Source organism: Chrysemys picta, chromosome 2 (assembly GCF_011386835.1).
Source record: "Chrysemys picta bellii isolate R12L10 chromosome 2, ASM1138683v2, whole genome shotgun sequence".
NCBI classification, from domain to species: domain Eukaryota; kingdom Metazoa; phylum Chordata; order Testudines; family Emydidae; genus Chrysemys; species Chrysemys picta.
The window spans coordinates 233,087,356-233,101,051 of record NC_088792.1 but is presented as its reverse complement, the minus strand read 5'-3'; the positions used below and the strand labels follow the sequence as shown (position 1 = coordinate 233,101,051).

The 13,696-nt window shown below is 37.4% G+C and overlaps 1 protein-coding gene across 13 annotated transcripts in view; it reads left to right on the top strand.

Annotated features, from left to right (window-relative positions):
* Positions 1-13,696, top strand: part of NCOA2 (nuclear receptor coactivator 2) — a 254,946-nt gene that overhangs the window by 12,327 nt on the left and 228,923 nt on the right. For 10 of the 13 annotated variants that reach the window (XM_065582109.1, XM_065582105.1, XM_065582108.1 and 7 more), the window contains exon 2: positions 7,007-7,090. The gene's annotated coding sequence lies outside the window, so the exon portion shown is untranslated. Of the gene's footprint in view, positions 1-6,474; positions 6,612-7,006; positions 7,091-7,535; positions 7,655-13,696 lie in introns of those variants that run through there. The other 3 variants (XM_065582107.1, XM_065582113.1, XM_065582116.1) reach the window with 3 other exon arrangements.

Genomic DNA, 13,696 nt, shown 5'->3' with positions numbered 1-13,696 from the left:
GCAGGTTTTTAGCTGTTGTCCATTTTCAGGCAGTCTTGGGCAGTTTTTGCAAGGTCAAAAAAGAATTAATTTGAGGAAGTTAATCCTTTATGGACCAAGGGCTGGATCCCTGCAAATACTTACTATCCAATGTTACTCCCATGAGTATTCTCACTCAAGTCATTTTGTTGGTTGTTATATTATTATTATTATTTATTATGAGATAGTGGAGAGCTTGAAAAATAGCTATTGAATATGCACAGATCCTAGCAAGTATAATTTTTGTTCACAGCTATGACTTTTTTTCAGTTTATTTTTTAATATACTAGATGCCATTAGAATTAGGACTTTAAAAAATTTATTTTTAAGAGTTTTATGTAAGTAATTTTGGCACAAATTCCTTTGAAAAATGCATTATTGCTTTTTTAAAGCTTAAAATAAATTAATTTAAATGTTTAAAGCCACATAACATACTAACATTACACCATTTTTTTCCCTTAGAAATAAAATGATACAACTGCATGACCGTCTTGAATTTCCTTAAATGACTTCTATAACAAAATCTTTTATTAGTATAATCACTAGCTGATCTTACTTTTATTTTGTTCTCATTTTGGCAATTATGAGTGACAGAAAATGTTACTATTTCTTAAGTGAACTCAAACAATTTTTGTTCTGAAAAGCCTTTTTATGTGTATTTTTAGATTAAAAACATAACTTCTGCAGTGCCGAATTATATTTTTTGTATATTATTAAACTTGTTCTCTGGAACAGATAATTTATATTGTGCTAAAATAATACTCCAAAATATTAAATCTATATTTATATATAAATGAAACGGAAAGAGTTTAAAGATCATAAATCAAGGGGCAAATCAGTATTAAAGATACTGATTTATTCATAAGTCCTACATAGTACAGATGACATGATCCTCTATTAGGGAGTTTTAGAACATTGTGTGAATTTACATATCTTATGAGCAGTAATTTATTTATTTAGCGTTTGCATATTCAATAGCGATAAGACTCAGAATGCGGGCCCGATGGTATGGAAACCACGGGATTGCACATTCTTCGGGTTACAATATCTAGATGCATGTGGATGGACAAAGAACCGTGTGAACCCTGAAGAAAAATAATTTACACTGCACCAAACTGAAAATTTAAAGATAACTAGCACACAGAGCCTTTTCACCTTTAAGTTGCTGGATAGAATACATCCCTATGTGTTGGGGACTGAAATTCGTTATTTTGATGATTCTTTATTGAGTGTAAAACGTTGTTGCTCTTGGTGGGATTTCGACTGGGAATATCACAGTTGGCACTCTGAGCGACTGGTTCAGTGGGGAAGTCCAGGATTGAAGAATGTTTATGGCAGGGGTAGGCAACCTATGGCACAGGTGCCGAAGGCGGCACGCGAGCTGATTTTCAGTGGCACTCACACTGCCCGGGTCCTGGCCACCAGTCTGGGGGGGGCTCTGCATTTTAATTTAATTTTAAATGAAGCTTCTTAAACATTTTAAAAATCTTACTTACTTTACATACAACAATAGTTTAGTTATATATTATAGACTTATACAAAGAGACCTTCTAAAAACGTTAATGTATTACTGGCACGCGAAACCTTAAATCAGAGTGAATAAATGAAGACTCGGCACACCACTTCTGAAAGGTTGCAGACCCCTGGTTTATGGAGACTGAAATAATTTCTTGCTTATTAGGAATTAAGGCATATGTTATGGTCGCTCGCACATCTGAACATGCTGTATTTCTGCTGTGTGTGAATATGGGACTTAGTATTTTAGTTCTGTCAATATGGCACCTCTAGTGTGTACTACATATTAATTTTAAACACTCCCACAAAAAGCAGTTTAGTGTGTCAGTTGTCTATTGCCTACTAATGATATTGGAGGTACTTGTTTTTAAATCAAATGTTCTTAGAGAGAATCTTGGTCTGCAGATAAGTTTAATAACGTATTTTTCCACTAACTTTTTGTCATGGATGTTCTCACTAGCTAATGGATTCATCGTTATGACAACAGCACGATGAGGTAAAAGTGGGCCTGTGAAGAGAAAAGCTCTTTTAAAAAAATGTTTCAAGAGGATGTATTCTTAGTACTCATGGAAGTGAGAGGCTGACAATACTGTCTAGTTTAATGGGAGACACGTGCAAGCTTGTCTACACAACTTTCCCATTTTTGCCCTGTAGCACCTCTGTTATTTCTGTCTTTGGGCCTCTCACCAGAAATTTCAAGACTTACTGACTGAGTGCTTATGTTATACAGATATGTCCACAAATATGTGCATGTAGACCATCAAAATCATTTTATTTGTTACACTTGATGCACAAAATTAAACTTGCGTCTTTAGAGATGAAAGGCTAGCTCACCTGTTATTTTCATATCAGAGTCTCCAGCACAAATTCTCTGACAAGGAAAAGGTTATGAGAATGCTATAGGTAAACAGACTTTTTTAAATTTATTTCAAGACTTTTTGAAAGTGTTCTCCAGTATGAAAGTTCACTTTAACTCAATCTTTTTTCTTGTAACTATTAAAGTCAGGACTATAATATTTTAATTTTTTAGTGCCAAAATGTTAGGATTTTTTTTTGAGGGCTGACCTATTGATTCTTTAATTACTGTAAAGATACTGTAGCTCTAATTACATAGTTTTGTTTTAATTTTTTATTGCTGTTAATGCTCATGTTGCAAGAGTCTGAAGACTAAATGTATATTACCAAAGATAGAAATACTTAATTCACTTCTCTTGCCCACTCAAGATGGGGATCTCTTTTGGGTGCATCTCTGAGAGGGATAGTCGTTCACTGTCTTGTTCTCAATTAAGCAGTAGTACACAGAAGTTTGATGATAATTGTTTAACTGGTGGGTCACTGGGGGAAAATGCACCTTCAGCACTGCCATATGTACTTGGTGTGTAATGATGTTCCATTGTGATTGCATTGTGCATGGAAGGGATATTGCAGCTTGAGTGGAAGAGTTGTTCAAAATGATAAAAATGTGTAATATTAGCTACACCTGGGATATATCAGCTATGTTTTGTTTTCCTGTTTAGCTTTAAAAAGGTTTCCCTGGGATAACGAGATGTCCTACTGAGTCCCTCTGCCCAGTCATGGTATCTTTCACCTCAAGTTCAAATACAGCCCTGGCTAATGACTGAAAGTTTACCACTGTTCTTAGACTGTAAGGTCTTCAGGGCAGATGCTGTCTATTCATGTGTTTTGTACAGTACCTAGCCTGTCTTCTTGTTCTGTGTCTGTACAGCATCTAGCACTGTGGGAGCCTGGTCCATGACAGGCTCTAGGCTGCTATAATATACACGTAATAATAGCACAAAGGGGCCCTGATCCTGATTGTTGCCTTTGAGAACTACCGTAATACAAACACTGAATTCAAATTTAAGAGCTGATGAGTCACCTGTTCGATATGAATTGGGTGGTTTCCATCTGGTTTTCTTGAGACGAGTTTCTGCGTCCCAAGAACCATCACCACAATTGACAGTGGCATCTTTGTTTGCAATTCAGTATCTAAGTCAAGGAATGGATGTGCAAAGATGCTAAACTTTCCTCTCCCTCTGAGAAATTGTTTCTCCTCAACAACCTATGTTGCAGTTGAGACACATTGGGAGGTGAGTTGGTGCGAATATGTTCATACAGTACCTATTCTCTGGCCAACAAGAGAATTTCAGGCTCCACGCCTAGCTGACACTTTTCATTAAAATTAACTAATTCCATATTTTTTCAATTATCTTGAATGCCCCAATTACATTTCTGTTCTGGAGCACAAGCTAAGTGACTAGTTTCTACAAAATTTAAGTTGTGACGATAACCTTCCCATTGTGAGCCTTTCCATCAAGTGTTGTCGTAGTCTTCAGACAGACAGCTCCCATGCCTCTGCTATTTCTCATAACTTTGCAAAGTGGGACAGATTGAATTTAATAAATACTGGTCAGTTCCACTGCTGCTATTTGGAACCACATGGGCTGCAGTGAAGTTGTCAAGAATCAGGTTAATTTCACTTTGCTATGAAGAGCAGAAGAAGATGGTTCTGGATCTATTCAAAAAAGAGAAGATGACCCAAAAATGACTTTGGAGGAGGAGAGTAATGGAGAACATTCCCTTGTATTCCCCCCACCCACACCTTGTAGCAGCCAGGAAGCTGGGAAGAGAGTTAGAGTAGCAGATCTCATCCCCTACAAAAATTAGGAGACTGACTGGTGATCGTGTTCAAGGGAAGATGAAGAAGACATCCTCCTCTACCTACACCATCCTTCTGGCTACAGAGAGAACCTTCAGATGAAACACTTCTATGAAAAATGGAGTTTCCCAGCTAGGTTCTAGGGACAGCATCCAGCACTCTCTTCCGCTTTCTCAGTGGTTGATGACTGGAGCTGTAGTAGTGTCCCTGGACCTGCCTCATTAGGGACAGACTAAACTTTGCTATCTGCCTCTGGCTTGTAGCCGTCTAATAATATTTTTCAAATGTTTAAAGATTAAAGTCATTTTATCTTTGCACCAATCTTCTGAACCATCTCTTCTCCTAGTTGTATTAGTTGTCACTATAAAACAGGGTTATAGATAATTAAATCAAACCAAACTTGTTACTCAAGCAGGAATGAAGACAAACTTAAAGTACCACATATTTGTGTTCTCTAGTACCAACATGCTTTTTAAATACTGTAGTGAAAATATATGTATCCAAAACACCTACCAAATTAATTGCAGTGCATGTAAACGTATTGTCCAGATTGTCATCTATTCCTTGGTGATAGCTTCTGAGAATGGCCAATTACTGGGTGATATACCACTTGTGAGTGTAAAAAGTTTAAAAAGTTAAAAGTTTATTTCTAAAAGGTGAATAGGACCATCATCAAGAATGTAATTCTTCCCATGGTCTAAATACCATTTTTCTCAAAGCACTTTTTTTTTTTTTTTTTGGTTGGTTGCTTTTTTGGGGGGGCGCCTTACATAAGTCTTAGAATATAGGTGTGCAGCTTTAATTCATACTTCTGTTTTTTTTGTCAATTAGAATGAGAAGTAAGGGTAGTATTGGTGTGGTGTAAATGCTTCTTTGGTAGTTTGTTTGGTGTGTACAAATGCCATTTGGCCCTCAAACAGAATCTGTTTATAAAGGTTATGTGGATGATAGAGTGAAGTTGATAAAAAACGGTTACCTTTCTGTAACTGTTTTTCAAGATATGTTGCTCATGTCCATTCCATTGTAGGTGTGTGTGCTCACTACATGCACCAATGCCAGAAGGAGGTTTGGGTGCAGGAGTCGACCATGATCCTGTGAGAGTAGCTCCGGGCGGCTGGGAAGTGGACACGGGACTGCAATGGCCAGGTCCATGAGCATGCTGAACCAATGCTGACGAGGCCATGCTGGGGCAATCATAATGACCCATGCCTTGTCCCTCTTGATTTTCGAGAGGACTTTGTTGATAAGCGGAATTGGCGGGAAGGCGTACATCAGGTCTCCTGACCAAAACAGGAGAAAGGCATCGGATAGTGAGCCTCTGCTGAGGCCTTGGAGGGAACAAAACTGATTACGCTTTAGTAGTGAATTTGTTGTATATAGTTGTTAGACACAGTAGAGACAGAAAAGCTCGCCAAAGCAAGGAGATGTCCCAGCACCGTCACTGGCGGTAAAGGAACTGAGGGAGGTGGAAGCTGGCAGCGCCCCTTATACTGGCACATATGTGTGCCACTCCAGAGGTTCATTAGTAATCTCGGTGGACTCCAGGGAGATTACTGATGAGCCCAGGATGCTGAGTAACACATACCGCCTCCTCAGCCGCCCCGGAACCTGCATGGAGCATAGCAATAGCTCAGGTTCTTCTTCCGGAAGAGAGAAGAAGAAAAGAGCTTTTGAATTTTTGCAGGGTGGCTTGGGTCTGCGGAGGTGAGGTGCGGCTACGGGGACTCCAGCCAGCCTGGGGCTCCTCTGAGCAGGTTGTGGCTCGGGGCTCTGGCTGGCCTAGGGCTCCTCTGGCCCCAGGGCGGGGGAGGGGAGGGAGAGGCAGGGGGTCCCGGGACTCTCCCCATGGAGGGGAGAGGGGGTTTCAGGGCTCAGGCTGCGGGGGGCATGGCAGGGGGCCTCGGGGCTCCAGCCATGGGAGGGGGAAGGGGGTCTTGGGGCTCTGGCTGCGGGAGGTGGGGTGTGGGAGTGGAAGAGGCAGAGCCGGGGTTTAGCCTTCCCAAACTGGGGCTCCATCTGCTGCCCATAGACATGAGCAAGTACTCCAAGAAGAATATTGCACCTCCTTTTCTCTGAAAGACTGGGCACTGCTTTGGTACAGAAATGCTTGTCCTCTGTTCTCCTGGAATCTAAAGGCTACTGCAAATGCATATTTTTTCATTGGTTGGCTAACTGTAATGCTTCCGTCACTCAGGCCAGAAATGTTTGCTTTAAAGTGGACTTTGAAGAGTGGAGAATAACTGAATTTACTGAATGTGGATATAATTTTCATGAAGTTTAAGTTTTTAATATTGACTCAAGGCTTTTTTATACTAGTTCCTATTTTTAGAGATTTAGACACTAAGTTTGTTTAAAAAGCAAATCAGACCAACAAATAAAGGAAGCAGTAGCTGTCATGGAGATTTTCTACACTGATTTGGTAAACTCTGCTTCAGGTTCTGATTTTTAAGAAAGGATTAGAGTTCTGATATATGTGAGGAACAGCTAGTTGAGAATTTTGGTTATCCTGGACTTATTTTCACAGAAAATAAAGTACACAGGGTTCAAATTAATTTTAACCTATTAGTTGCTGTCACCATGGGTTTGCATGCAGTCAGCAGTAATTCCTGTAAAGGGAATGGTGTGTATATGGAGTAATTCAGACAGCTGCACAGGATTATACCATGATCTCTGAACCAGATATTATACTGCAAAGTTTATAAAGTTCACTTTTTCAGTTAATGATCAGTATATTATGTTAAACATACTGTAATAATGTAATTTCAATTTCTCTATTCAAAAAGACTAACATTTCTCTTTTACTTTTGTTTATAGCACACTTGAGATGTATCTGAGTACTGAAGTTCACACACACACACATGACCTACAGAACTGATTTGACTGCCTCACTGAGTCTTGGTAAGTTATCTATGAACTATATACATTTAAATACTGTTGTTACAGTTATAGCTCCTTCAGTAGAGAATTTGATGATCAAGTAAGGAATTTTTATATGAATATTTAGGGCACAGACATAAAAACACCTGTCTTAGATAACATACAAACTAATTAATACAATGCGAGTAAGAAAAGAAAATTTCAGAGGCTCATTTTGTGAAAATATTTTTGGCTGGACTACTCATGTAAGGACTACTCACAAGAGTGTAGGATCCAGGATGAGGTTCTGTGTTGGGAAAGAAAGTAAGCAAATATATGCTGAAGCTACTCAAGGAGTAGTATATTTTAAGATTAAACCAAATAAATACTTTTATCATCTACCTAATGGACTTTTTACTTTCCAAATGTGTGGTCTTTCTTATAGTAAAAGGTTATGTTGCAAAAATAGAACTCTTTCCTTCTACCAGCACTAATAAACTACTTGCATTGTGGCTGAAACAAATATAATGACAACCAAACAACTAATTGATCAGGAATGATATACCTGTCTGAATCCATTCACGAGAAGGGATAATACCTCTGACAGTGAGTAAAAAGAGACCTCCTGTAGCTTGTTTAAAATTGATGATAATTTTGTAGTTTAACAAAATTTAGCAGCAGAAGATAAATACTATATTTTATTTTAGGCTTGTTTAACGTAAGAAAGGTACTCCATACTACTTTAGAAGGTTCTGTATAAAATCTAGAGATTTTTTTTTTTTCTTTTTGTGTGAGATCCCTTTCAGGATTCCCACGAAAATATATTCCCTTTAATGCATTGCAGAATGACTTACTGAAGACTAATTATAAATGCGCATTTTTGAGACTTGCACATATTTAAGTATGCAGGTAGGTAGTTACGCTAGGTAACAGGGTTCTTAATGTGTTTAGCAGTTTGAAAAACATTGAAAAATTATGGGCTAAAATATGTATATCTGTGTCGGGTATCTTTTTCTTCTTTTACAGTTATATTATGCAAATTTTGGAGAGCAAAAAGAATTTTCCTTAAAATAAATAAAGAAAAGTGGATATTTTTTTGTTCTTTATCGTCAGTAAATGAAAATACCACAAAGATTAAAATATACAAAGACTAAATGGATTGTATGCTACCTCTTTTTTGCTTTTCTTAACTATTTATTTAGTCTTTTATCAGAATAATTCTTAATTCAGACTCATTCAATGAAAGTTTATAATCTGATATTCAATTAAATCGTATAAACATATATTAACCTGTCTTTCTTCATTTAAACTATTGTACCACAAATTGCAGAACGTAAACTGTGTGTTTCTAGGAAGCTCATTATTAATTTGATGTGCATAATTATAATATGCAGGTCACAGTCTCTCTGTAGACAGGAAAATTCTGTAATACATCTATTTTCCTAAACATTTTGAGTAGTGCTTTCCCTCATTTCAAAAATCAAAACAATTAGTAAGTGAAAATCTTAAAGTATGTGTGGTATTTTGCAGTTCATAAAAAGCTTTATGGTAGCATAATTTATATACCTGGTATTGCAACCATTTATGAGCACCTTCTTTCCAGGGGGATATACAAATTCTGGAGAAGATGTATAATAAATTGGAATAAAATAAAGTCTACTAATTGATCAAAGGTATAAAGAATCTTTGCTGTGTTTTAATTAGAAGTTTGAAGAGGAGTATATGAGGATCTTATTGCAGCATATATGTATAGAGATTTAGGTTAAAAAAAAAAATCAAACGAGGCAGTAGAAGAACACATGACCATTCTTTGACATTAAAAATAAGTGAGAAGTTTTGTTTTTCTCCAAATATGATCAGAATTCTCTGTTCTTGGTAGTAGAAAAATCTAGTTTACTAGTATTCAAGAAAAAATAAACAATTACTTGTACACCAGTGGTATATCAAGGTTGAATTAGATGGTTAGCTATAGTGATTTTCACACAAACAGGGTTAATATGATTGCCTAATCTGGGGTCTGGAAAGAAATTTTCTGCAGGGCATATTGGCAGTGACCACAGGGCCTTTCACCTTTGTTTGAAACTCTGAGCAGTGATCTTCTGTTAAGATTAGACGGGTGCATCCCATTGATCAATTTCCAGCCATTGGTAGTGGGCATTGACCTTTTTGTTTTTTTTGTGATGTGCAAATGATTGTGATATCATAAATTTAACACTTTGACGTCCCTGTAAAATCAAAGAAGATCAGTTATTGAAGTGTTAAACTTATTGTTTTAAAAAAACCCTGTGAATAGCAAAAATATAAATTAAGTTAATGGGAAGCAGATTGTTTAAAAAATAAATTATAGTTTTAAATAATATACAAGTCTGTCTCCGGTTCTGAGCATACAGTCGCCACACATGTAAAACTCACATTAAATTCAATGGATTTGTTGCATGGGAGCAGGTGCTGTGCAACTGAGCTGCTTATTGTGTGGGAGAAATGTGGATATGAAATATTATATGTGAATAGGACTGTTCTAAAAGATAAACACCTATGTTTGAGATCCTCTTTTCTTAAGTAGCTACATTAAGATAGTTAGTTACTTTTAACTTTTTAGTTTAAAATGAATTAAATGAAAAGTATTTTGGAAATAAGAGGATAACTGGAAACTAACTTAACCAGTATTTAACAAGTGAATTAAACTATAGCTGAATAATGGGCCTTGAATAAGTTTTTTTTAATTGTATTCCTTATTTTGGTCACAACCTTTTTATATTAACAAAGGCACAGTATATACACATTTGCAGAAGAAAGAGCCATCCTCCGAGGAAAATCTGTGTGTGTGTGTGTGTGTGTGTGTGTGTGCGCGCACACATATATAGATATAGATACACACACACACACACACACACACACACACACATATATATAGATAGATACACACACACACATACACATGTAGATTGATTGCACTGTGTCATCAGTGTTAGAGCCTGGGAATGCTACGGGGTCAAGAACAGGACAACTGAGCACTTGTATCATCAAGGAAGATGACATACATTTACTCAGGCAAATATTCCTCAGTGCCTGCCCTTGGCCTCCAAATTGAGGCTGGTGAAAGATCTGCCCAACTCAGATCTTGACAGTAAATAGTATTAATTAAATATAGGGCTTGACAATGACACTGATAACTTGGATCAAGGCCAGTAGATTTTTGCCTTGGTTTTCTGAAAATTGAATTGCACTGATCTGTTTATCTGGCAGCTTTACAGTACAGTAAATTAAAGATCCACAGACACATGTCTGTTTGTTAATGTGGTTGAATTTCTATTTTTATAATGATGCCACAATGCCCGGGCATTAAAGTAGCAGATACTCAAACAGAAAACTAACTTTACTGGCTAAAGTACCAAGTGAAGGTCAAGTTTATTAAGCTAATGTCTGGCAAAGTGCCATTGCAACCTCATTTTTTATATGAAAAGATTTATTGTGAAAAGTTATACAACTTATTTTTAAATAAAGTTTGGCTTTATTCTGTATCCAGTTTCAAAATGAACTATCATCACTAAAGTCTTATCGGCTTTGGGCTTACCCACACTTGCAGAGCTGCAGTGGTTAGTGAATATGCTACCTATACCGACGGTAGAGTTTCTCCCATCATTGTAGGTACTCTACCTCCCTGAGAGGCAGTAGCTACATTGACGGGAGAAGCTCCTTGTGTCAACATAGCACTGTCTACACCAGGAATTCAGTTGGTATAACTGCATCACTCAGGGCGGTGGATTTTCCATATCCCTAAGTGATGTAGTTAGACTAATATAAATTTGTAGTGTAGACCAGGGCTTTAAAAAGTTAATTTTACCTTAATCATTTAAACATTTTTCTAGGATCCCATGTACTTGACCAAAATAATTTTGGGGATTTTAAGGAAGCTGATCATACGCGTGAGTGTATTTTCCAAAGTTTGAGTAGTGTGTCTATAGCCATCTGTGGCTGGCATGTTGCTCAAATACCAGATTTTAGTGTGCACATTTAGAAGTTCCCCTTTACACATTTTTTAGCTCATCCTCTTCCCGTCCTTCCTCTCCCCTGAAACGCTTTATCAAAATAGCATGGAGTTCCATGAATCATATCTGCAAGAAGGGAGGGAAACACTTCTATTATGTAAATTAAATTCCTTTTTAATCTTTCATTAAAAAAATAGATACTTAGCTCTTAAAAATATAATGGTTCCATTGGAAACCTGCAAATTGACTCTGACTTTTTTGTGAAGTTATTTCTCTCCTTTCAAATAATTTAAATGTTTGGCTACAGCAGTATTGTACAATAGTGTAAGAGGTGATTGAGTTGTAGCTTCCATTTCTATCTACAGATATGTTGAAATTTGTTTCAAATATGGTTCTGGCTAGTAGATAATATGAAGTAACTTTCTCTGCTGTTGTGGACTGGACAAACTGTGTTAAAACCATTTTACAAAATCATGCTGTAGCCGTCCCACCATAGACAAAGGTGAGACATACTAATATTCATACACACAAAGTATAGCTATTACATGTATATTATAAATCTGCATTAAAAAGCCTGCAATATCGTGGGCGGGGTTGGGGCGGGGGGAGAAGAATTCACCCTGAAGTCACTTTTTGGACAGCACTATACTAGTTTTATTACTGTCGGCCATATTCTGCCCCTCTTACATTGTTTGGTACTTTTACTGCAGTAAGGTACTACATCTAGCCTTCTATGTTGTGTTTAGAAGCTATAGTGATGACCAGTCTAGGAGTATGTAAAATAGTTTAGGAGGGTCATTAGCCAGCAAATCAGTTCATCCTTGACCGCCAATGGTGAGGATAACTATTCTAGCACCTTGCCAACAAGAACAGGCTAAAATGTGGTTCTCTTCCTAATGGTATTTTGGTGCTCCAGTAGATGCACCTTAATTTTAAACCTGGAGAAGGAGTGATGATCCAATGGCTAAAGCATTGGGCTTGGATTTAGGAGATCTGGGTTCAGTTCCTTGATCTGCCACAGGTTTTCTGTGTGACCTGGGCAATCTCTCACCCTTAAAAGGGGGATGACTCCCTTTCTCACATCTTTCTTTATCTGTTGAAATGGTAAGTGCTGTGGGGCAGGGACCGTATTAGGGAAGTGCCTGGTAAAAACTCTGTAATTAGGTTGCATTCGAAATGGGCTTGAAATGCATAAATACCTGTTTTTCTTTAGAAGAAAGTGGCCAATGGGTGTGAAATTTCTCACAGGGTTAATTAATTTTCTATTTATTTATATTTTTGTTTGGTTCCTCTTCATAAAGATTTTTAATGGGAAGTCTTTGAATTTAGGGTCTAGCTGAATTTTTTCAGTCTTATTTTTCATTGTTGATTAGTATCACTTAAAACATAAGACTAGCCAATAGTCCATCAGACCAGTGGTCCATCTAGCCCAGTATCCTGTGTCTGACAGTGGTTGGTAACATGTTTCAAAGGGAATGAGCAGAATAGGGCAATTATTGAGTGATCCATCCCTTGTTTAATCCCAGCATATGGCAGTCAGAGATTTAGGGATACCCAGAGCATGGGGTTGTGCCCCGGACTATCTTGGTTAATGGCCATTGATGGACTTATCCTCCATGAACTTATCTAATTCTTTTTTGAACCCAGTTACACTTTTGGCCTCCACAACAAGCCCTAAAAACGAGTTCCACAAGTTGATTGTGCGTTATGTGAAGAAGTATTTCTTTGTTTTGTTTTAAACCTCTTTTGTGTGTTAATTTCATTGGAGGGCCCCTGGTTCTTATGTTATGTGAAGGAGTAAGTAACAATTCCCAATTCACTTTCTTCAAACCATTCATGATTTTATTGACCTCCATCATATTCTCTCCTTCCCCCCTACCCCCCGGTTGTCTATTTTCTAGGATAAACAGACCAAGTCTTTTTAATTTCTCCTCACATGGAAGCTGTTCCATACCCCCCAATAATGTTTGTTGCCCTTCTCTGTACTTTTCCCAATTCTAATTTATCTTTTCTGAGATGGGGGCAATCAAAACTGCCTTCGGTATTCATGATGTGGGGGTACTATGGATTTATAGTGGCATTATGACATTTACTGTCTTATCTATCTTCTTCCTAATGATTCTAACATTCTGTCATTCTGTTAGCTTTTCTGACTGCTGCTGTACATTGAGCAGATGTTTTCAGAGTACTAGCCACAATGACTACAAAATCTTTTTTGAGTGGTAACAGCTAATTTAGACCCTTATCATTTTGTTTTGAGACTGTTTTCCAGTGTGCCTTATTTTGCATTTATCAACATCCAGTTTTCATCTGCCATTTTGTTGCCCCATCACCCAGTTTTATGAAATCCCTGTGCAACTCTTTGCAGTCAACTTTGGACTTAATGATCTTGAGTAATTTAGTATCATCTGCAAACTTTGCTATCTCACTGTTTATACCTCTACACATATCATTTTATGAATATGTTGAACAGTCTCAGTACAGATCCTAGAGGGACCCTTCTGTTTACCTCTCTCCACTGTGAAAATTGACCATTTATTCCTACCCTTTGTTTCCTGTCTTTTTAACCAGTCAGTGATCTATGAGGGGACCTTCCCTCTTATCCCATGTCTGCTTACTTTGCTTAAGAGCCTTTATTGAGGGACCTTCCCACTGGATA